General features: G+C 48.1%; 1 long non-coding RNA gene across 1 annotated transcript; it reads right to left on the reverse strand.

The window, feature by feature from the left end:
• Positions 1–1,563: 1,563 nt before the first annotated feature.
• Positions 1,564–13,371, reverse strand: LOC139011646 (uncharacterized). The gene is made up of 3 exons (XR_011471614.1): positions 13,263–13,371; positions 4,064–4,138; positions 1,564–1,827 (listed from the first exon to the last, which is right to left on the reverse strand). It is a non-coding gene; the product is annotated as an uncharacterized lncRNA (long non-coding RNA).
• Positions 13,372–23,888: the final 10,517 nt, after the last annotated feature.

The raw sequence follows: 23,888 nt of genomic DNA on the forward strand, positions 1-23,888 counted from the left end.
AGGAAGAAGGTGGGAGCAGGGCAGAGGCAGCCAGACCTGGGGTATCTGGCAGATGTGAGGAGGGGAACTCCAACTGGATTTCAGCTTTATAGTATCATTCGGAGGATTAACAGAGATAATGAATATGAAAACTAAGCATGTTGCCTGGCACCTAGTAAGTGCTCCAAACTGTTGGCTTTTATTAGTGGTAGTAGTTTTATTAAGGGCTGGGAAGAAGGGGATAGATTCAATATGAAAACTCTAGGGACCACCAAAGCTCCCCGAAGTGGGACATGGGATGCAATATTTTGTGAAAAATTCTTTGGTAGCAGAATTCAGGCTGGTCAGATGGGAAAGTAGGGCCACAGCAAAGGTGTGGTCCCAACGGGTGAAGAGGGGCTGACAACGGAGTAGAAACAACCCCTCCTGAAAAGGAGAAGCCTGCTCCACTCACTCATACATGTGCAGAAGTCAGAGCCTGGCTTGAGGCGGTGCTCAATAACCCTATTCAATGAACACCTCGAAATGTTGCATAAGTTGAACATCTTTTTGGAGCTCACAGCCTCAATGACGAGCACTTGTAGGATTCCTCTGTGTCAAATACTAGAGAAGTCCAGTAAGACGTGGCTTATTTTGATGTCTTCCTCTACACCCCCCACTCTAACAACAACAACAAAACACATGTCAGAGGAAAGCCAGTGACTGTGGTCAGTACATGCACAACACCCAGGAAAAGAATGACTGGACTCCTTTTCCATGTCAGGTATCAAAGGAAGGAGTACACTTCTTCTCGTGTTTCCTAGCTCACTGCTCTGCTGGATGCTAATGGAAATTGAGGTTCATGTAAAGGAGAAAGAGGCAAAGTGATCAGTTTGCTTCTGGCCATGGCTCAAGGTTTGATTTTCACCTGAACAATCGCTCTCACAGTTTTGTGCCTCTTTTTCTGGTCTATACTTTAAAATTCCAAATTGCTAGTCAGGATGTCTCCATTGCTAGTGACTAAAATGCTATTCAAATTGGTTTAAGAAAGAGGGAGAATTTATTGGCTCATAACACCAAAAACCCAGAGGCGAATCTGAACTTCAGGCAAAGTGGGATCCAGGCACTCAAACACTGGCACCAGGAAATCCCAGTCTTGCTCTATCTCGCAGCTCTCTCTTCCCTGCATTCTCAAGCAGTCCCTCTGAGAGTATCAGAATTACCTTCCCACAGTGAAAGATCCCAGCAGACAAAAGCTTTCTTTTTCCCAACAGTCCTAAGAAAAGCTCCAGATTGGAGCTTAGTGTTTGCACTGTATTCGGGCAACTTGCTTTTCTCCGAATGTGTGGCTGCAGCCAAGGGATATGACACCTTGACTAGAGGTGACTCCTCTGAAGCCGGCGGTGAGGTTAGCGCCCCCTCTCGCCCCATTCCTCTCCCCCATATCTCACATTTGAAACTGTGGAAGAATAAGAAAAAAAAATCAACACATAAATTAAAAATAACCTGTAAGTCCATTTGTATTTATAAAATGAACCAACAATAATTTAGCACATAACATATGAAGAATAAGAATTCAGGAAAACATTAAGTTCACGTATTCATTCAACACAGTTACTAAGTGCCTACCATGTGCCAGGGACTGTACCAGGCTCTGAGGGTGTAAGGATAAGCAAAACAGATTTTTTAAAAATCCTTGCTTACATGAAGCTTACATCCCCGTAGGTGTGTCTATCTGTATACCATCTTCAAGTCTCCTCTGTCGTTGACAGAAAATAGTATGTCAATAAACATGCAGGGCAAGTTCTCAGTGAGTGCTTCCTCTAGGCGCGCTTTCCCCTGGCGCTCTGCCTCATTATTCTCTTCCTCCTGGGGATTAAAAACAGGTTTCAGAGAGATGCAGACATCTGTTCAAGAGCCAAAGGAAATAAGTGGTGGAATCAAGACTGAAACTCACACCTCCATATCTGCCTTTTAACTTGTACCCTCTCTTAGGGTGTGGATGGATGGGGGAGGGGGTTATGCGGAGGGGTGGGGACTATGGCTAACTGGAGAACAAACTGTGCAAAGGGAGCCACTGTTATTCAGCTCCGGCCACTTGTCAAAGGGGAATGTGGCCCAGTGTGGCCAAGTTTTCTGATTTTTCAAGAGAAGCCAGCAAACAGGATTTTGATGTGAAAACCAAAAACACTGTGAAAGCCAAAAATAATCCAACTGGGCATAATTCAGGCCACAGGTCTGTCCCTCTGTTGGAGGCCACACTTGCCCAGGAGGGGCCCTGGGCAGGTAGGATTCCAAATAGCAACCCGGAAACTAAATATGGGCCAAAAAAACCCTGCAAATAGAGCTGTGGTCTTTGCATAAAGTATTTATTTCTTAGGTTGATTTTATAAGGCGAAGGTAGAAAAGTGGTGCCCTTGTTTATCAAAAAAGCAAAGTCCTTAATGAAAGGTAACCGCCAGGGAGGGAGCAGCTGGAGCATTCCAACCCGCTCCTGTGGGGGAGGGCGGCAGAGAACCACCCTTTGCTGGGTTGACAGGCCATGCTTATCTGAAAGGGAAAATTTAACTTCAGGGCGGCCTCTGTGTTACATCTGAGGTCCTAATAATGATCATTATACCGTCAGCGCACAAGACATGCTTCAAAATAATTCTCCTCCTAAAAGTCACATTCTCCTAGCTTCCTGGCCCTTCCTGGCCCCTCCACCCATGGCCTCCCAGCTCAGTAAGCCTCTCCTCTTCCCCACCCGCTTTGCCAAGGGCTGGCAGCCAAAGGACACAAGGAGGTCTCATCACAGGGGTAGCCTGTGACTGGAATGGAGTTGGTCTCCAGGTGACAGTGCCTTTTTCTTGTCCTGGCCTTTGGAGGGAGGAAGGGAGCTTGGAAGAGCTTTCATGTTTAATAAACATTTGCACCATTGATAGACTGAAACTGTAAGTCAATGGTTTTACTTTAAAAGTGTAAAGGACTTCCCATCCATGGGACCTTAACAAGATCAAACAACCTCTGTTTACTACAAGCTCATTGCAGAAAGGAAGTAAAATCTGGCACATGAAGAATCCCTTTCTGTTCTCAAGATAGTAACTTTGCAGCCAGATGCCATGTGTGTTTCATCACAGCAAAGCAGTGCCGGAGTGCGCTGGGGACAGATTTGCTGCTGCCTCAGCCACCGCTGCCGCCGCCACCTCCACCACCTCCTTGTGTTGCTTGGATAAAGCTGAGGCGTGTGGCATCGCTGTGAGATTCTGAGAAGTGCTCTTGCCTGGGACCCTACAACATGAGGCTCTAAATCCCAGGTCCTCTGGCCTGGGGAGAGTTTTCTTTTGAAAACACACATTGTAAGGACTTAGAGACCTTCTGAAAGGGATGGGACGGAGAAAACTTGTACTGCCCCTTCCTTGCTTGGAAGATCATTTAAGATTAGGAGATGAAGTGACTTTTCCCATAGCAGAGCAATGCTAGGATTAGGAGTGTCCAGAGACCTGGATTCTAGTCCTCGTTCCCCTACCTCCTTGCCACAGGACCCAGAGCAATTTGCTAATTCTTTTTGGGCTTCAGTTTTCTCATCTGGGACATGGAAATAATAATAGGTCTGACTAGCCCTGGCTGGGTGCTCAGTTGCTTGGAGAATCATCCTGTACACCAAAAGGTTGCAGGCTCAATTCCCGGGGCCTATACGGAAGACAACCGATCAATGTTTTTCATATGAATCTCTCTGTCTCTCTCTCTCTCTCTCAATAAAACATATCCTCGGGTGAGGATTAAAAAAAAAAAAATAGATCTGACCACATGGAGCATTGGTGAGACGCCATGCGTGCAGCGAAAGCTGCTCTCTTTACACAGAGCTTGTTTTCCTGTTCACCGCAGCCTCCATGAATCCCCATCCTGCCCCAGCCCACACCCTAGGAGAGGATACAAGTTAAAGGTCAGACGCACGCGCCAGTCTTGGCTCCACCCTTATTTCTGTGGCTCCTTGGACAGTTGACCAGGAGTTACACCTGGTGACCAGAGCCATTCTATTGCAATTCTTCCGCGGCACCAGTGGAAACACAAGTTACCTTTGTTCCCACCACATTCAGAGTCTTATCTTAGATGTCAGCTTTACCTGAATTTTGTCCAGATGAGAGTGTGGCTGTCCTGCCTCCTGCTCCAGCCCCTGGAGAGTAGGTACGGAGTCCACCTGCATCAGAGTGGGAGGGCCGCTTTGTACATATGCAGATTCCTGGGCTCCATCCTAGACCCACTGTTTCTGAATCAGTGGGGCCAGGGCCTAGGGATCTTCAGGTGTAACAAGCCCTCTGAGGGAGCAGATGCAGGTAAAAGTTAGCATTTAGGCCCTCCGCTGCCTCAAACTCAAACAGGTCTTTACCTCAACCTGTTTTTCCTCATGTGTCCTGCTTATTAGACCAAGGTAACAAAAGCAAAAATAAGTAAGTGGACCCTAGACAGTTTGACCCAGTGGCTAGAGCGTCGGACTGCAGACCAAAGAGTCTGGGTTCGATTCCGGTCAAGGGCAGGTACCTCGGTTGCAGGCTCCTCCCTGGCCCGGACCCTGGTTGGGGCTCATGCAGGAGGCAACCAATTGATGTGTTTCTCTCCCATAGATATTTTTTCTTGTCTTTCCCTCCCTCTTCCACTCTCTCTAAATCAATGGGAAAATATCCTTGGGTGAGGATTTAAAAATAATAATAACAAAATAAACAAGTGGAACTACACCAAAATAAAAAGTTCTACTCAGCAAACGAAACCATCAACAGAATGAAAAAGAAGCTGAATAGGAGAAATTATTTGCAAGTCATATAGCTGATATGGGGCTGATATCCAAAACATATAAAGAACTCACACAATTCAATAGCAAGAAAACAAACAACCTGATTAAAAAATAGGCAGAAGAGCCCAGCCAGCGCGGCTTAGTGGTTAAGTGTCAACCTATGAACCATAAATTCACAGTCCGATTCCCGACAGGGCACATGCCCAGGTTGCAGGCTCAATCCCCAGTAGGGGGTGTGCAAGAAGCAGCCAAGCAATGATTCTCTCTCATCACTGATGTTTCTATCTCTCTCTCCCTCTCCCTTCCTCTCTGAAATCAATAAAAATATATTTTAAAAAAATAGGCAGAATATCTGAGTAGACATTTTTCCAAAGAAGATACAAATGGCCAAGCGGTACATGAAAAAGTGCTCAACATCACTAATCATCAGTGATGAGATATTACCTCACACCTAACAGAATGGTATTATAAAAAAGACAACAAATGTTGCAAGGATCTGAAGAAAAGGGAATCCTAGTGCACTGTTGGTGGGAATGTAAATTGGTACAGTGACTATAAAAAACAGTATGGAGGCTCCTCAAAAATTTAAAAATAGAACTACCATATGATCCAGCAATTCCACTTCTGAGTATTTATCCAAACAAAACAAAAACACTAATTTGAAAAGATATCTGCACCTTCATGTTCATTGCAACATTATTTACAATAGCCAAGATATGAAAACAACTTTAGTGTTCACAGATAGACAATTGTATGAAGAAGACATTATATATATATATATATGAATATTACTCAGCCATAAAAAATAATGAAGTTTTGTTCATTTGCAACAACATGGAACTTGAAGATATTATGCTAAGTGAAATAAGTCAGAGAAATACAAATACCATATAATCTCACATATATGTGGAATTTATAAAAAACCAAGCAAATCCAAACTCATAGATACAAAAAACATATTAGTGGTTACCAAGGTGGGAGAGGGGGTTGGTAGTGAAATGGGTGAAGGGGAATCAAAAGATACAAAATTCCAGTTACCGGTGATTTGTGGGATGTAATACACAGCATGTTGTTTATAGCCAATAATACTATATTGCATATTTGAAAGTTGCTAAGAGAGTAGATCTTAAAAGTCCTGATTATCAGAAAAAAATTTTTTTGTGATTGTATAATGATGAATGTTAACTAGACTTTCTATTGTGGTGATCATTTCATAATACATACAAAGATTAAATCAGTACGTTGTACATCTGAAATGAATATAATGTTATATTTCAATTAAACCTCAATAAAAATGATCATTTATAGCCATCTGGTGCCACAAACTCTGCAGACCTTTTCCTCAATCGTTTTCTCTCATGTGTCCTGTTTAATTGGACCATCAGCCTCAGGGGAGCCAGGCCTTCAAGCCAGAAGACACCTGAAGTCCCTGGGTTCAGGATAGTCCCAATCACCTCTTAGCAACCTGGCCCTTGTCCTTGCTCACCTACCCCTGTCAGGCCTTCCCCATGATCTCACATCAGAACCAGTGGTCTTGCTCTCCACTTGCCAGGTCTTGATCTGAAATGTAAAGCTGGCCCTAATACCTCCTTACTTAAAATTCTTTAGGGGTGTCCCATACCCTGCAGGATCAAGTCTGAGGAGGCATTCAAAAGCCTCTCTCTCTAGTCTCTGATATTCTGCTACTTCCCCTCCTACAGGGAAAACTCCAACAAGACTTATACAGGGTGGGGCAAAAGTAGGTTTATAGTTGTTTGTATGAAAAATAACACAATCCTATATAATAAAAGGGTAATATGCAAATTGACCCTACCAGAAGAACAACCAGAACTACCACTGGACCAGTCACTATGAGGCACAATGACCACATCTTGGTCCCTTTCCCTGGCCAGCAGGCTCAGATTGCCTGATGGCTACCCGCGGCAGGGGTGGGGGCGACAAGTGGGCGGGAATAGCTGACCCCTCGGTCCCTTCCCCCGGCCGTCAGGCACCGAACACCCAATGGCGAATAGGGAACTAGGGGAGGGGGGGGTGGCGGCAGGGGTAAAGGCCAGCTGTGGACAGCTGGGGAAGATGGCCCTGGTCGCAGGCCAGGCCTAGGGACCGTACCTGCACACGAATTTTATGCACTGGGCCTCTAGTAAGTAATAATACAAGAATAAACTCTGCGTATCACATATTCCCAACTGTAAACCTACTTTTGCCACACCCTGTGTTATGCTCAGGTCTTTGAATGTCCATGGGGCTACATGCCTCTGTGCTTCTCTAGACACAGATTCTTCCATTGAAATATCCTTTCTCTTCTGCTACTCTCCCTTCAAATCTCAGCTGAAATGTCACCTCCTCCGGGAAGCCTTCCCAGATGTTTCCAGGGAGTGCTGCCTACTCCATGCTATATTCTTGTACACTTCCCAAATATGTCACCCATGGCCCAGGATTGGCTTTATTTCCTTATGTGTTTCTGCCCCACTAGTCCAGGAGGGATTTGCATTTTATTCATTTCAAATTCCAAACAGTTACCAGGGTTGATAAGGTCTTGCATGATCTGGTTCCTGCCGACTTCTCCACCCTGTCTCCTACCACTCTCGGCCCCACCCACTTCGCCCAGTCACACTGCCCTTTGGACTGTTCCCAAGATCATGAGACTCCTTCCTGATTTTAGGTCTTTGTTCCTGCAGTTACTCTTTCCTGGAATGCCCACCCTCCCCTAGATCTTTCCATGCTGGCTCCCTCTGGGTATTCACATCTCTGCTCCAATGTCAAAGTAGTCTTTATTCCCAATTATTCTTTCTTTAATACCATATTTTCTTCCCTTTGTAGCACTTATCGCAAGCTACAGTTAATTCACTTTTAAGACCAGCCTTATTGAGACATAATTGCCTACAATAAAAGGCATCCAGGTATATAGTACGATGAGTTTTGACAAATACCCATGTATCCACCACTCTACCCCAGATGCAGAATATTTTCATAACTTGTACAACTTTCCTGATTCCTCTTTCCAGTCAATATCCCCCCACTCCATGGCCAGCCCCAGTCAATCACTGCTCTACTTTCTGTTCTAGAACTTTGCTTGTTCTAGGACTTCATTTAAATGTGGGTATACAGTGTACGCTCTTGGGTCTGGCTTCTTTCATTCAGCATGCTTTGAAGATCCATTCCTGTTGCAGCATTTATCAGTATCTATTTCTTTTTATTACTGAGTAGTAAGCTACTGTACGGATACGCCACAATTTATCTATTCCCCTGCGGATGGACACCTGGGCCATTTCCAGTTTTTGACTATTATGAATAAAGCTCCATTGGCAATTCATGTACAAGGCTTTGTGTGGACATACGTTTTCCTTTCTTTCAAATAAGTACCTGTAATGGGGCTTGCGGGGCACATGGTATATTTAACTTTATAAGATACTGCAAAACCTTTTTCCAAAGTGATTTTCCATTTCACACGCCTGCCAGCAATGTATGAGAGTTCCAGTTGTTCCACATCCTTGCCAACACTTATTACCAGTTTTTTCAGCTTTGGTCATTCTAATGGGCGTACGGTATTATCTAATTGTGATTTTAATTTACATTTCCCTGATGGCTAATGATATTGAACTATATTTCATGTGTGCATAGATACTTGTATATCTTCTTTTTAAAAAATATATTTTTATTGGTTTCAGAGAGGAAGGGAAAAGGAGAGAGAAAGAGAAACATCAACGAGGAGAGAGAATCACTAATCGGCTGCCTCCTGCATGTCCCACATTGGGGATCAAGCCCACAACCCAGGCATGTGCCCTGACTGGGAATCAAACCATGACCTCCTGGTTCATAGGTCGACGCCAGCCAGCTGTATATCTTCTTTTTAATGTATTTGTTAAAATCTTTTGCCCATATTGTAATTTGGTTGTTTGTCTTCTTATTACTCAGTTAAAATATTTCTTTACATGTTGTAGACACAACTTATTTGTTAAAAATTCTTCTAATCCGACGGACTTTTTCATCTTCTTAACGCTGTCATTACCCCCTTTTATAATGACTCCTTTATGTGATCCAGAAATTCTCTGCCTATCCCAAGGTCATATAGATTTTTGTCTATGCTTTCTTTGAGAAGTTTTATAGTTTTCTTTTTAAAAAATGTAGTTCTTTGATCCATGTCAAGTATATTGTGAAGTAGGGGCTGAAATTTATTGTTTTCCATGTGGATATTTTGTTATTTCAGCACTATTTGTTGAAAACTCTGTCCTTCAGTTATTTAAATTTTGGCTCCTTTTACTTAATTATTTGTCTCTCCTACTAGACTACAAGCTCCATATATTTGTTTTAATTAATTAATTAACTAATTAATTAAAAATATATTTTATTGATTTCTTACAGAGAGGAAGAGAGAAGGATAGAGAGTTAGAAACATCAATGAGAGAGAAACATCAATCAGCTGCCTCCTGCACACCCCCTACTGGGGATGTGCCCACAACCAAGGTACATGCCCTTGACCGGAATCGAACCTGGGACCCTTCAGTCCGCAGGCAGACTCTCTATTCACTGAGCCAAACCAGTTAGGGCTATTTGTTTTAATTTAAACTGGGCTCTTTTCCATCCTGGCTACCTCCTTGCAGGTACAGAAAGCAGAGAAGGGGCTCGCTTGCAAGTTAATTCCAGACATGATCCCAGGGAACAGAAATAGGAGCTGGGGAGAATGAAATAAGAAGTAAGGGACAGCAGGACAATGGTGTGCCATGGAGGTCGCCACTGTGGATAACTAGGGCTTGTCCAGCTGGACCTGCTGAGGAGCAGTGTTGAGTGAACCTCAGAACTGTCCACTGGGTACCAGGGAGGGCGTACATCTATCATCCCCAGCCCATTGCTCAGGGCTTGCCCTAGCAGAGCTAACTTGCCCACACTTCCAGGCCACAGTGCTTGACTCGAGACAGAAACTCTGGGCCCAGGTGAGAGCTCTGGGTAGCAGGTAGGCCAAGGGGCTTCTACCTGCTCCAAGCTGGTTGACATGGTGATGGCTGGGTGAAAGGTGGGCCAGAGGGAGGAAAAGAGAGTCACAAGAAGTTTCTGATACACATTCAGTCAGCAAATATTTACTGAGTTCTCCTGTGTGCCAGGCCCTGGAATAATCATAACAAAGCCAATCTGTCCCCCGCCCCCAAGCCAATCCCTGTCCTTATGGGGGAGACAGACTGTAAATAATTCAGTAATTGATACACATTTTATTAAGCAGAGATATGAAGAAAAATAAAACAGGGTAAGAGAATGGTAATGATGGTGGAAGGATGGGGCTCATTTTGACCATCAGGAAGGTCTCTGAGAAGCTGACATTAGACCTAGAACGAATGGAGTGAGAAACTGAGCCACGTGAATACCCAGGACAAGAACATCCAGGTGGAAGGAACCGCAAGTGAAAGCCTGGAGGGAGGAACAGGATGTTAGAAAAACAACAAGGCCACTGTGGCTGGAGTGGAGAGAGGGGCAGAGTGGAAAGAGGTCAGGAGAGCGGTCTGGCAAACTTCAAAAATGAATTTAAATTTCATTCTGAGTGTGATGGGAAGTCACTGGAGAGTTTTCAGAAGAGTTATAACTTCTCATCTAAAAAGTTAGGTGGGGTACCATAGCATATATGTATTAGGGTGGTTAAAATTTTTTTTTAAAGTTATAATACCTAGTGCTGGCAGGGATACAGAGCAACTGTAACTTCCATACACAGCTTGTGGGGTGCAAAATGGCACAGCCAGTTTGCAGAAGAGTTTGGCCATTTCACATAAAGGTAAACCGACAACATGCAACCCAGCAATCCTGCTCCCAGGTATTTACCCAAGTGAAATGAAGTTTATGTTCACACACAAACCTGTGCACAAATGTTTACAGTAACTTTTTAAAAAAATAATAATCCAAAACTGGAAGCAATCCAAATATCCTTTAACCAGCCTGGCCAGCGTGGCTTAGTGGTTGAGTATCGACCTATGAACCAGGAGGCCATAATTCGATTCCTGGTCAGGGCACATGCCCGGGTTGTGGGCTCAATCCCCAGTAGGGGGCATGTAGGAGGCAGCTGATCAATGATTCTCTCTCATCATTGATGTTTCTATCTCTCGGTCTCTCTCCCTTCCTCTCTGAAATCAATACAAATATATTTTAAAAATATCCTTTACCTGGTACATAGCTAACTTGTAGTACATCCATATAAGAATACTGCCAGGCAGTAAAAAGGAATGAACCATAGATAATACACACAACAACCTGGCAGGACCACAAGGGTACTGTGCTTAATAAAAAAAATTCAATCTCAAAAGGTTACATACTGCATGATTTAATTTTTTAAATATATTTTCATTGATTTCAGAGAGGAAGGCAGAGGGAGAGAGAGATGGAAACATCAATGATGAGAGAGAATCATCGATAGCTGCCTCCTGCATGCCCTTCACTGGGGATCGACCCCGCAACCATGGCATGTGACCTTGACCAGAATCGAACCCAGGACCCTTCCGTCCACGGGCTGATGCTCTATCCACTGAGCCAAGCCAGCTAGGGCTGTATGATTTAATTTATATAACATTCTCAAAATGACAAAATTATAGAGATGGAGAGCAGATTAGTGGTTGCCAGGGGACAGGGAGATGTGAAGTAAGAGTGGGTGTGACTACAAAGAGGTAGCACTGGAGTTCTTTGGTGGCAATGTGACAGTTTTCTACCTCAACTGTGGTGGTAGATACATGAATCTATGCACAGGATTGAAGTGCGTAGAACTATACACACACCCTCATACACAAATGGATGCAGGTTTAAAAAATGGTGAATGCTAAATAAGGTATGTAGTCTAGTTAACAGTAACATACCAGTATCAATGTCCTGTTTTTGATATTTCCCTAGAGCTCTACATAAGCTTTATCTAAAGCTCTGTATATAAGTTCTATATAAGATGTCCCCATTGTGGAAAATTAGTTGAAGGGTACATGACACCCTATTATTTTTGCAATTTCTTGTGAGTCTATAATGATTTCAAAACTAAAAGTTTAGAAATACAAACCCTAGCAGGTAGGTAAAAAGCTATAAAGGACTTTTAAAAAAAATTGGGGACATCTGCAAAGGGATGTATAAAAGATGACATTTGGGAGTTATTGTCAACTTTCTTAGGTGTGATATCACATGTCCTCATTTTTAGTGTATATGCTGAAGTTTTAAGAGGTAAAGTGCCAGCGTCTACACCATAGTTTCAGATTTTCAACCAATTTGTGCCTAGGGACATATATCATTTTAAAATATGAAAAATGCGAACAATTATTAAATCTGGGTGGTAGATTTATAGGTGTTCGCTGTCTTATTCTTTTAACTTTACATTTGAAAATTTTTGTAATAAAAAGTCGAAAGAAGAAAAGGAACCGTTGTGTGTACAACAATATGATGAATCTCAAAAGCATTATGGTAAGTGAAAAGAGCCAGACTCAAAAGGACACACACTGTAAGATTCCATTTTGGAAAAGGCAAAACCGTAAGGACAGAAATCAGATCAGTGGTTGCCTGTGGCTGGGGTGGGGGAGGGGGTATTTATTGGTCACTACAGGACAAGAGGAAAATGTTGGGGATGTGGTGAACATATGAATATAGAATATTCTATATTTTGATTATAATAGTGGTTACATACTTGTGTTTGTTGTAGAACTGCACATTTAAAAAGGTGAATTTTAATGCAAATTATACCTTTAAAAAAAGCAGAGGAAAGTATGTGCAGGAGAACCATGAATAAAACAAGCTACACGAGGACAAAGATCTTATCTGTCTTGGACTTGCTCATTGTGCTTATAACACACTTGGCATCTACTAAGCACTGAATAAATATTAGCTAGGATGTGCAGCAAGTTTCCCCCCAGTAAAACCCCTGTGCTCCAGGGGCTGTGGGCTGTGCAGTACCATGCCGCGCAGGCTGGGCAAAGCAGCTGCTCTGCTCCATGGCTCTTTGCAGAATGAGTGATTTGGCCTTGTCTTGCTCCCATGGCTTTGGTGTTTTTTTCTGCTGCATCATCTGGAACAGTGAGATCCTTTGGTGTCCTTTATCCTGGTGCTTTAGGCTGGAGGGAGCCCTGTGGGCCATCTTAGGGACCAGCAATAGCTCCAGGGAGTGGCACGTGACTACTCCAACAGAGGCCCAGGTAAAGGCACTTACCTTTCTCCTGAGACTAACGTCCGTCGCCATGCTGCAAAGACTAGTTCGGTTTGAAGAGAGAAGTTAGAAATTTCCTTTCCAAACATAAAAATGCTAAATAGATTCGATACTTTGTTTTCTGGCTTAAGAATAACTACTATTTGGCTTTCTCAGTGCCAGGTCCCTGTACAGGCGCCCTGTTAGCCTTACAGCACTTGAATATGGTGCTCTGGTTCGTTGTTCCATTGTGCAGGTGAGGTAGCTGAGGCTCAGAGAGGTGAAGTGACCTGCCTTTGGCCATATCTTGGTGTGCTCTCACAGCTGACCTTGCACTTACCGGCTCTTCCATACGGCTTTCACAGAGCCACCCCCAAGCCTTTCGGCCACTAGCCCTAGCCTTACCTGGGTGCAGCCTTTATGTAGAGTTACTGTGGGTCCAGCAGCACCAGGTGGGCCATGGAAGTCTCTTCCTCTGGCACAGAATGGATGTTCTCTCTGTAGTAGGATGAGTGGTCCTATTTAGGTCAAATATAGAAAGGAAGGGGAGGGAGGAGGGGAGGAAGGGGAGGTGAGAACACGCAGAAAACACCAGATGCTCTTTCTAGCTTAAAAAAACCCCACAGGCATTAGGGAACGGATTTTTATCACAGTCTGTTAGGAGAGAAAGGGGAGGGCGAAGAGCAGGCTGGGGAAGGAAGAAAGGGCGTCTACCCAAGACCTCAGAATTGGGTCCGGGGCCCGTTGATAAAGACAAAGAGATGGCAACAGTGTCAGGCACTGGGCAGCAGGTGCTGAGCTAAGCGCTCCACCTGAGTCATCTCAGGTGGCTTTCCCAGTGACGTCTCAGACTTAACTTCTATTTTCATTCTCATTGTAGACTAGGAAACTGGGGCCCAGAGAGTACATGCACCAAATCACATAGTTTCATATGTGAAAATATCAACACACTAACATATCAATACAGTAATTGAGGTCAGGAAGGACACGCTTGAAAGTAACAGCAGTGTTTACCTGGGGGAGGGGCGCGGTAAAGGTGGGGAGCTTTCGCTTTTTATTGCAGGGTAATATACATATTTTTTACATTGGGAATGTGTACTCGTGTGTGTACTTTTTAAAAAAGTGGGCGGTGGTAAAGACTGTGTCCAAGGATCGATCCCATCACTAGTTTGGAGCCGGATCTCAGACTGCAGATTCCAGTCTACGCCGCGCTGCCTTTCGAAGAAAGGGACCGACTTCTGAGAGGCGTGGGCCCCTGGCCCGGCTGCCTTCCCCGGGTTCCCGCGGGGCCTGGGCCAGTCCCTCCCTCCGGGAGCCGGCTGCTGGGTGTCCAGCCCCAGGCCCGCCCACTGTCGCGGAGCCGACTCCGGCCAATCGGACCTGGGAGATGAGAGTGGCAGGAAATCAAGGTCAAGGCCCCGGACACAATGGGGCCATTGTCGGCCTCAGTCAGTTGACTTACAAGCAGCAGCTCCCCATCCGCCCGCGCTCCTTCTCCCCAGCCCCGCTCCCCACCAGGGCGTCACTAAAACCGACGGCCTCCTTCGGGGTCCCACCCAGGACGGGGAAGGCCGGGCCGCCCGGTGCATGGCCCGGTATGTCCACCAGGTGGCAACCGAGCACCGCATTCTGAGGTCGGCGTGGGAGGCCAGGGGCGGGCCGCTCAGCCACTGACAGGGGCCTGAGGGGACCCTGCCCTTTCTGCTTTATCCGAGAAGCCAGGTCAGATCGCACGTTTCCTCACCCTTTGCTCCGAGCTCACCGAGATCTGGAATCCCAAGGGCACTTCCCGCAGCAGACGGCAAAATGGCCGTGGACTACAGCACTTTTCCTTGACGGAGAGGAAAAGCCAGGGGAAGCTCTTTATGCCGCAAGTCACATCAGGTGGGCCCTGGCCGTCTCTCTCGTCTGGATTAATGAACTGGCTGATTGATTGGTTTCGTTAGTGTATACATGTCATCTCTGAAAGCCCCCACCCCACCCCCACCACACCCCGTCTAAATTATGTCCTTCTTGTTCTCGCTCAGAGCCAGCTGTAGTTTTCCTTCTTGGCGTGTATTGCCATTTGTAATTGGACACATATTTGATTCTTTTCCACTAGAAAATATGCTCTGCGAGAGCAGGGACTGGTCAGGTTTTGCTCACCAATTTGTCCTTAGTACGGGATCTGGCACACAGTAGGTGTTCGATAAATATTTGTCAACATAATACGTGGACCAGTGCCCTACTGAATAGGAACTGGGCTTCCATTTCTGACAGTTCGGCGTGGGCGAACACAGATAGAGTCCGGGCCCACTGAACAGGCTGCACCTGCCCAGACTATCAAACCAGAGAGGCATGCCCTGGAGGCAGAGGGCTCTGGGCTAAGACTTCTGGGCTCTGGCCACCTGGCTTCACAATCTTACCTTCACCCACACCTGCTGGGCCACTTGGCACACATCGCTGGCTCTTCCTGTTTCAGTGACCTCGTCTGTGAAATGGGGACACCTACCTTCTGGGGCCGTTTTGAGGGTTCTGAGAAGTAACGGGTGGAAGGTGCTTGGCGCAGAGCCTGCGGCACAGTAAGCACTCGGTGAATATTAGCCAACATTATTATTGCTGTTGCTCTTGTTGGGGAAGAAACGTTCACAGAGGTCAACGCTTGAGTGTCCAAGGCATGTGCCAGCTGAGGTGAGGGGGCTGGGGCTGAGAGGGCAGTCCCGCTGGGACCCGTCCCTTGTCACTTCTCCTGGCTCGGTTTCTTCTGAGGGCTGGTTCAGGAAGTTGAGGCTGGTGGGGACCCATCCCTTCCTCTGGGTGGCAGGTGTTACTCTCTGGTCAGGGTCAGACCTGCCTCTGCTGCAGTTGCCTCGGGGACATTCTCCTGCTGCCTCAGCCTCCCTGGGACACCATGGCCTACGCAAGCCCTTGGTAAATGCACATGTCGGGGGGGGGGGGAGGGGGGGAGTGGTGCCAGGTCCTGGGGACAGCGGTGCGCAAAGTCATCTTGTCTCTGCCCTCAAGAAACACCCCATCCTGGAGGGGAGGGGAGATGGTGATTAAAGCAACATGTCACTGTGATAAAGGGACAGGCCAGGCCTGAGCCATTCCCTTAGGAAGTGACTTGTGGGCTGAGAGCTGAAGATTGGGGATGAGGAGCTAGCCAAGAAAACCCCTCCCTTAAAATGGCCCCTCCTGGGGACCGCTCTGATGACCCAGCAGATTCTCAGGCCCTTCCTGGGCCAGGCAAATGGTCGGGTGGGAGAAGACTCAAAACACACCCCCACCTCCTCACCCCCGACCTCCCGCCAGCACACAGGCTTCTACTGAGATCTGCTGCCCTCACCTGTGTCATCTGGGGACATGCCCACACGATGTCAGACCCCCAGCCCTACTCTGTGACACTGATGCTGGCCAGGTCTGGCCCAGTCAGTGCGCCAAGCTGAGCTCAGGCCCCTTCCCTTGTGCCAGGGTGCACTGGTTCTGCCACTTGCTCCCCTCCCCATGAAATATCCAACCAGCCCTCATTTTTGAGACAATGGAATTCAACAGCCACAGGATTGTTAGGGGTGAGAGTGGAGGAGCAGTCGAACCTTCCTGAGCCCACCTGCTGCGTCCCAGCCCTGAAAGAGTGGGCCAGGAACTGAGGCAGAGCTGGGCTCGAGGAGGAAGAGATACGATGGGCTGCAGAGTGTAGAAGGTGCTGCCCTGTAGGGCTTGGGTTTGGGGGTGAGCTGGCCTGGTGGGGGAGGGCAATGTCAGCCTAGCTTCCTCCACCTTCTGTAGGCTCTGGAGTCAGACAGACCAAGGTTGGGTCCTGACACTGTCTCTTATAACTGTGACTTTGGGAAGTCACTTCTCTGAGCCTTAGTTGGCCCATCTGTAAAATGGGGTTAAACTCTCATGAGATTTGTGGGGTTTTAAAGAGATAATGAATGAAAAATGCACAAGCACAGTAGAGACACCCAGCAAGCCCTCAACACATGATCTCCTCTTCCGCTGCTGCTGCTGCTGTGGCGCTGCTACAAAGATGAGGCCACGCACAGAATTGCACAGCGTTTGGCCAGTTCCAGAGGGAGGTCAGCCTGGCCACCTGGGGAAGGCTTCCTCCCTGCCTGGTCCCACTGATAATGACACCAGGTCCCCGGGCCTGAAACAGGAAGCTCAGAGGTTCTGGAAGGGAGAGTCACCCTCCCCGCCCCTCCCCCAGCACCCCACCCTCACTTACCAGGATGCGGGTGTCCCTGTGAGATGGGATGGGGACCCCTTAGCCTGAGGCAGCCTATTTCTCCTCCTTTCCTCTCACTGCTTCTCTGTGTTTAACTTTGCCAAAGCCAGAGACTTGCTCCCCTGAGACAGGGAGAGAGAGGAGGAGGAGGGAGTTAGGGACAAAGTGAGGAGGCAGAGGAGGTTCTTCAATGTTTAAAGAAGAAAGTAGTCATCTCGATCTTTTCATCTCAGGCTGAAATTGGTGACATTAGGTAGTGTATTTAAGATATCTGTACCCGCCCCTTGCCACCCCCTTGGGAAAAGAGCTCCCTCAAAAGCATGATGCAGTTTACATAATAAAAGAATGGAGGCTTTGACAAAGAAATAAAAATTATTAAAGAACATCAGGCCCTGCCAGCATGGCTCAGTGGTTGAGCATCGACCTATGAATCAGGAGGTCACAGTTCGATTCCCAATCAGGGCACATGCCCAGGTTGCGGGCTAACCCGTGTGGGGCGCGCAGGAGGCAGCTGATCAATGATTCTCTCTCATCATTGATGTTTCTATCTCTCTCTCCCTCTCCCTTCCTCTCTGAAATCAAATATATATATATATATTTTAAAGAACATCAGAGTCTGCAGTCCAGTTGGCCATCTGACACCCATTTCCAGGGTTGGGGCTGCTGCTTCCATACCTGGTGTATGTCTTTCCTCTGCTGAGAGCAGGCTGGGGGTGTGTCTGGTGGAGGGTAGCAGTATCGGCTTGGGCTCAGGTGGGAGCTGAAATCCTGCACTTCAGCCCTTTCCAGAAATAATCAGTCTGAGCAAGGGTCCTAAGAGCCGGGATCACTCCCAAGTCAGGTTCTTCAGGCAGGATCTTCTGGCTCCTCCCACAGAGGGGCCTCTGGCTCCATTTCCATCCTCCTCCACTCCTCTATACCCAGTTCCCCCCAAATCTGCAGGGAAAGCCCTGGGCCTCCAGTTTTCTGAGGGCCTGAGAAATCCCCGAGGACCCGGCAGCCCCCACTCCAGCCCGGCAGAGAGCAGGCGAGCTCTCTGGGGGAGGTCAGCCCGTGTGTGAAGCCTTGGCGCTCTCTCCGGATCTGAGCTTTGATTAGCCTGGAATGTTCCTGGTCTGGTTCTGAGTGAGGTTGGCAGGGAGACGGTGTGAGGGTGTCCCGGGGTCCTCAGGCCTAGAAACCCACAGGCCTGCTTTCAGGGCCTGGGATTTCCGGCCCACAAAGCCCTCTACTCTTGCCTCTGCCGATCTCACCTTCCTCGCCCGCTCCCCTCTTCCCCGAGCCCTGCTCATAGGGCCTGCTCTGCCCCTACCACCTGTCATCCCTTTCATCTCTCCGATTAATTTCTATTCTTTCTTTAGGACTCCCTTCTAGGAAGCCAAGCTGACCCCTTCCTGTCTCAGGCTAGGCTGGCTCTCCCTCCATGTCTCCATCTCTAGAGAACCAAGCTTCTGTCCCCTCTCACCCCTGCAACCTGCCTGAGGACAGGGACAGTGCCACTGCTGGGCCCTGGCACACACACAGGACCTGCGTGTGGAAGTTGCTCAATGGATCAGTGAGTGGTGCTTAACCTCGTGACTTTAAGAGGCCACAGTTTATGGTAAATGTGCAAGTGGGAGGGGGTGACTCCTGCCCTCAAATGCCTCCCCATACCTGAGGCTGCCTCTCCCCCCTCTAAGTCCTGGATTTTAGGCCCCCTTTCGCTTCCACCCCACCCCCACCCCCTTGTCACAGCCTGATGAGGGCTGCGGAGGTGGTGCAGCAGGGGAGCTAACATGGGGCCACCTGCCAGCTGAAGGACCTTGATCCGTTTCCTCTTCTGTAAAATGAATAATTACAGCACCTTCTTACGGTGGTTTTGAGGAGTAGGTGTAACAATTCCCATAAAGCGCCCCTTCCCGCCCCCTGGACAAAGGGTGACTCTCTTTTCTGAGGGAAGGCAGCTCTGGTTCTGGCTTGGAACCCTATTTGCAGTTCTGCAACCCTCCTCCCCATCCATTCCCTCCCTAGGGCCATACCTTCCCCAATGCAGAGAAGCCAGGGGGATAGCTCTAGGGCAGGGGTCCTCAAACTACGGCCCGAGGGCCACATGCAAATACAAATATTGTATTTGTTCCCGTTTTGTTTTTTTTACTTCAAAGTAAGATATGTGCAGTGTGCATAGGAATTTGTTCATAGTTTTTTTTTAAACTATAGTCCGGCCCTCCAACGGTCTGAGGGACAGTGAACTGGCCCCCTGTTTAAAAAGTTTGAGGACCCCTGCTCTAGGGTGAGTGGTGTCCAGGGGAGGCTCCTGGGCACACAGGACAAATGAGTGGCTTCAGTGGCAGGTTCTCTGCCCCCAGGTTTGTTTGGCTCTGGGTTCAGGGGGCACTTTAGGGGCATGGCCAGGCACCTGGGGAGCTTACCCATCAGAAATACGGAATCTTTGAGCAGGCTAGCTGCTGCGTCCCTGCCCTGACATCTGGAGGCCTCACTCCCCACCCTCAGGTTAGTATCCCCAAACCAGAAAGACAATCTATGTGAAGAGAGGATGAACTTGACCAATGGCCAAGGTCAGCATGGCACTCACCCCTTCTCTGCAGTGCCCCTCCATCCCCCAGCTCAGATACCTGGGGATGGTGTATAACAGTGGTTCTCAACCTTCTGGCCCTTTAAATACAGTTCCTCATGTTGTGACACAACCATAAAATTATTTTCGTTGCTACTTCATAACTGTAATGTTGCTACTGTTATGAATCGTAATGTAAGTATCTGATATGCAGGATGGTCTTAGGCGACCCCTGTGAAAGGGTCGTTTGACCGCCAAAGGGGTCGCGACCCACAGGTTGAGAACCGCTGGTGTATAGGAAGGATGGAAGGCATGAACCCTGGAGGCACACGTCTCTTTAAATCCTAACCAGCTGTGTGTGACCTTGGGCAAGTAACTTCATTTCTCCAAACCTCAGTTTTCTAAGCTACAAAATGGGGGTAGGTTTCCCAGTAGGTATCCCTTGGAAAGCTACAAAGACCTATAATAATAAAAGCGGAATATGCTAATTAGACCAGATGTCCTTCGGGGACTAAGCTGGGGCTGCGAAGAAAGCCCAGGTCCCAGGTGCCTGCGGGCGCTGCCAGAGGGAAGCTGGTGCAGGTACCCAGGGGAAGAAAAGCTTACTCTTGCACTAATTTTGTGCATTGGGCCTCTAGTTAAATAATAAAATGCATATAATGCACTGAGCTCAGAGTACACATATTAAGTGAATAATAACTGGTAGTATTACTATAATTATTTTCAGTCCCTTACTGTGTTCCCAGCATCTACCCAGGGCACTTTAATGCTGTCCAACCTAACAGAGTCTGAATCTGTTGAACATTTATAATATTTCAAAGAGGAGCAGGTAACTGAAATGAGAGGAGAGAGGGGCCCACCCGGTTCTAAGGAAAAGGTTTCTATCCTTTTCTGCCCCCACCCCACACCAGGGCCCCACGTGGTTCTGCTGCTGTCCTTACCTCTTTATGTCCAAAAGTTCACGGAGGTCTTGCTGCATCTTCCCCGTGCCGGCAGCCCTGCCACCTGAGGACCAAGTGCCCTGGCCTGGAGGTTCTGGGCCTCTCCATCTGCTCGAGAGGGGGGGCGGGGGGGGGGGTGAGTGCATGCCTGGCCAAAAAAGCGATGACAAAGGACCACACCTTTGCTCAGTGCCATCCTTCTGGCTTTCCAAATGAGGATTCTCAAACTTTTCTCTCCATAGAGATGACATGACTCATGGGCAATAATACCAGCAGCAGAAGTGGTCCCTTTCTCTATGCTGTGTGTGGGGGGGGGGGGGGGGGGGTGTCTCAGGGGCAACCAAATCCAGCTACAAAGCTTTGTAGCCACTATGAATGTGGACTGGCAGGAGGGAGAAGGGAAGAGGCTGAGAGACCCACATCCCCAAAGGCCTGGGCCATTGGGTTCCAGGCGCTGGTCTCACTATGTGGAGTCATGCAAGGAGTTAACTGTGCCCCCCTCTGCCCCCATCCCCACCCCCCAACACATATAATCATCTCAGCCACATCTGTAAAGACAAAAGGAAACAAAATACAGAGACCACTGCTGCCAGAGGGTCAGGCTCCTTCATCTACTACAGGCTGCTGCTGGTTAACCTGTGGCAGCGATACGGGCACTTGTGTGTCAGCTGAGGGACCCTGGTATTCCCAGGCAGGCCACCCTGGATTCTTTCCAGATGAGACCAAGAACAAGAACTGAGGCCAGTTGGTGGCCCTGGCCACACTGTTGCTCCTTAAAGCTGAGGCCTGATTCAACCTCTCCGCAGTGTTTGCATGCTCCCCTGTAAGGAACTGGCCCTGCTGAGGGGCCCTGCACCCCTATTCAGAGGGAGGTTCCTCCTCTGAGCCGTGGGTGGTGTGGGGTGGGCCATGGAGGGGCTGCCTCCTGCCTTGGTACTGGTGTTCCCAGGTGAGGCCCCCCTGGCCATCTATCCAGCACAGTTCTTACCTGGAGCAGGGTGGCCGTCCCACCCAGACCAAGGCCAGAATGCGGTTTGGGGGAGAAGCAAAAGTGAAGCGAACAGGCATCTGGGGTGGCTGTTTTGTTGAATAAGCCCCAGGCGGGGGGCTTTGCTGCCCTCTCCTGAGGGATGGGATGGGGGACTCATCCTAGCCAGGCCTGGATAATGAGAAGCCAGAGAATGATTGGAGTGTCGGGGGTAGGGGTAAGGGCTGTGAATGTCAATGTGCCAAACCTCTTTACATCTCTCCTAGGGGCTCTTTTATTAAATGCCCCAATCTCAGATCCTCCCACCGAGCTCTGAGGTTGGGCCAAAATGGGCCCCCAGCCTCAAATCCCATCCTTTGGCTGGCCTGGAAACTTCCGTCAGTGACCACATGGGGCACTTCTACCTCCTGCCACCAATCAACAGGCAGCAAGGAAAGGTGCCTGGCACACTCAGAGAGGGCCATGGGAGGGGCTAGCAGATTTCTTGGGTGGGGGGGTGAGAGAGAGGGTATAGGGAGGGGCCTTCTCAAGCTCCGAGGTCAGGTTTCAGGAGGAAGATAAGCACTGTACCAGGTTCTGCCAGGTATGTGACCCAGTTCGTCCCCTCCTTCTGCCCCTCCCACTCAGACTGGCTCTTACCGCCCCACCCTCCCTTAATGTGCTCAAAGAATCCTGTGATTATCTTTATTATGGCTTATAATTCTTTATTTGCCAGATAACATATCTTCCCTATGGACTGTGAGTCTGCAGGGTGGTACTAGTAGGAGGGCTGGGGCTATGCTTGTCTTTGTCCCTGTCTCCCTAGCACTTGGCACAGGGCCTAGCACATAGTAGGTGCTTAATACATATTTGGTGACTAAATGAGTTAAAGAATAAGTTCCTTCATCAGACACCATGAGCTCTCCAAGGGCAGGGACTACTTCTTGTTTATTTTTGTATCCCCAATCCCTGGCTTGGTGCCTGGCACAAAATAGGTACCCACTAAATTGTGTGGGATAGAAGACTCACTGGGTGTAACAGTGTTCATGAGACCCATATCTCTACCCCTTCCCACTCCTGACACAGCGAGGACATGGCCTTCTCCTCTAGGTGGCTCTCCTAGGGACGAAAGGGCCCTCAGCAGGGCTGAGAACAGGGGGAAGGGTAGTGCTGCCTCTGGAAGAGAGTAGGAGGTGAGGCCTCTGGCGGGCTGAACTGGGGGAGCTCCAGCAGGCCAGTTGCTGTAGTCAGGTGAACTGGGGAGCTCTGTGGGAGCCATGCCTGGTAAGGACTCACCTCTGGGAAAGCTCAAAGGTGCAGGGTTGGCAGCAGAGCTCCCACAAGTGCCACTCTTTAGACACGAGGGGCTTGTGGTCACGTGGGCTCCAGACTTCAGCCCACTCCTTGCCTTCACAGAGCCAGGAAGTCTCAGAGGCACAGGGAACTGAAGGACAGAGGGCACCTGTGTGGATCTTGTGCTGGCCTCGGGATGGATCCCCTGCCCTGTCAGCAGGCAGAGCTTTAGCTAGCACTGCGCCCTGGGAGGTGTCACTCAGGCTCTCTGATCATAGGATCAATTTCTGGGCCCATCTTCCATGTCCAGAGGAACTGAGAAGGAGATAGACTCTCCTGGGACTCAGGTCTGGAAGTTTGAAGTCTGGAGTTTGCAGCCCAACCCCATCTCTCAAAGCTTGAGAGAGACTTAGGCCATATAGGGATGGCCCCTCTCAGCTGACAAATGGGTTTTGTCTTGTTGACGACTCCTGGTGGTCAGAGGAGCGCACTCATTAATGACCTCCTTCCCCAGAGGCTTGTTTGAGCACCTATCCCACCAGCATGAATCAGAATAAAGACTGACACAGGTATCAGCCCCTAGTACTCCTGTTCTGAAAACCTGAGCTAAATGCTAGGGTTTGAAACCAGAGCTTGAGACATAACTTAACCCTTAGCTCTTGCTTTGAGGGCTGCAAAAACCCCCAAAACCTAACAACTCAACCAAACCAAAACAAAATGTAGGTGACTGACTAGCAGGCAAGTAGAGACAAACTATTTCAAAGACTCCCCTTGAAATGAAATTTAAACTTGACTTTTTTGTGGTTAATCCACCTGAGGAAATTTTTCCATTGATTTTTAGAGAGAGTAGAAACATCAATGTGAGAGAGATGTCGATTGGTTGCTTCCTGCACACAGGATCGAACCTGTAAGCCAAGTACATGCCCTTGAGCTGGAATTGGGAATCAAATCCTGGACCCTTCTTAGCATGGGCCGGGGCTCTAACCAAGGAGCCACACCGGCCAGGGTAAATATTTATACCACCGAATAAGAAATCAAGTTGAACAAGAAGTTAAGTTGAGCCCAGCTGGCA

Source organism: Myotis yumanensis, unplaced genomic scaffold, assembly GCF_028538775.1.
Source record: "Myotis yumanensis isolate MYYU_CA2020_CCGP unplaced genomic scaffold, mMyoYum1.0.hap1 SCAF_5, whole genome shotgun sequence".
NCBI classification, from domain to species: domain Eukaryota; kingdom Metazoa; phylum Chordata; class Mammalia; order Chiroptera; family Vespertilionidae; genus Myotis; species Myotis yumanensis.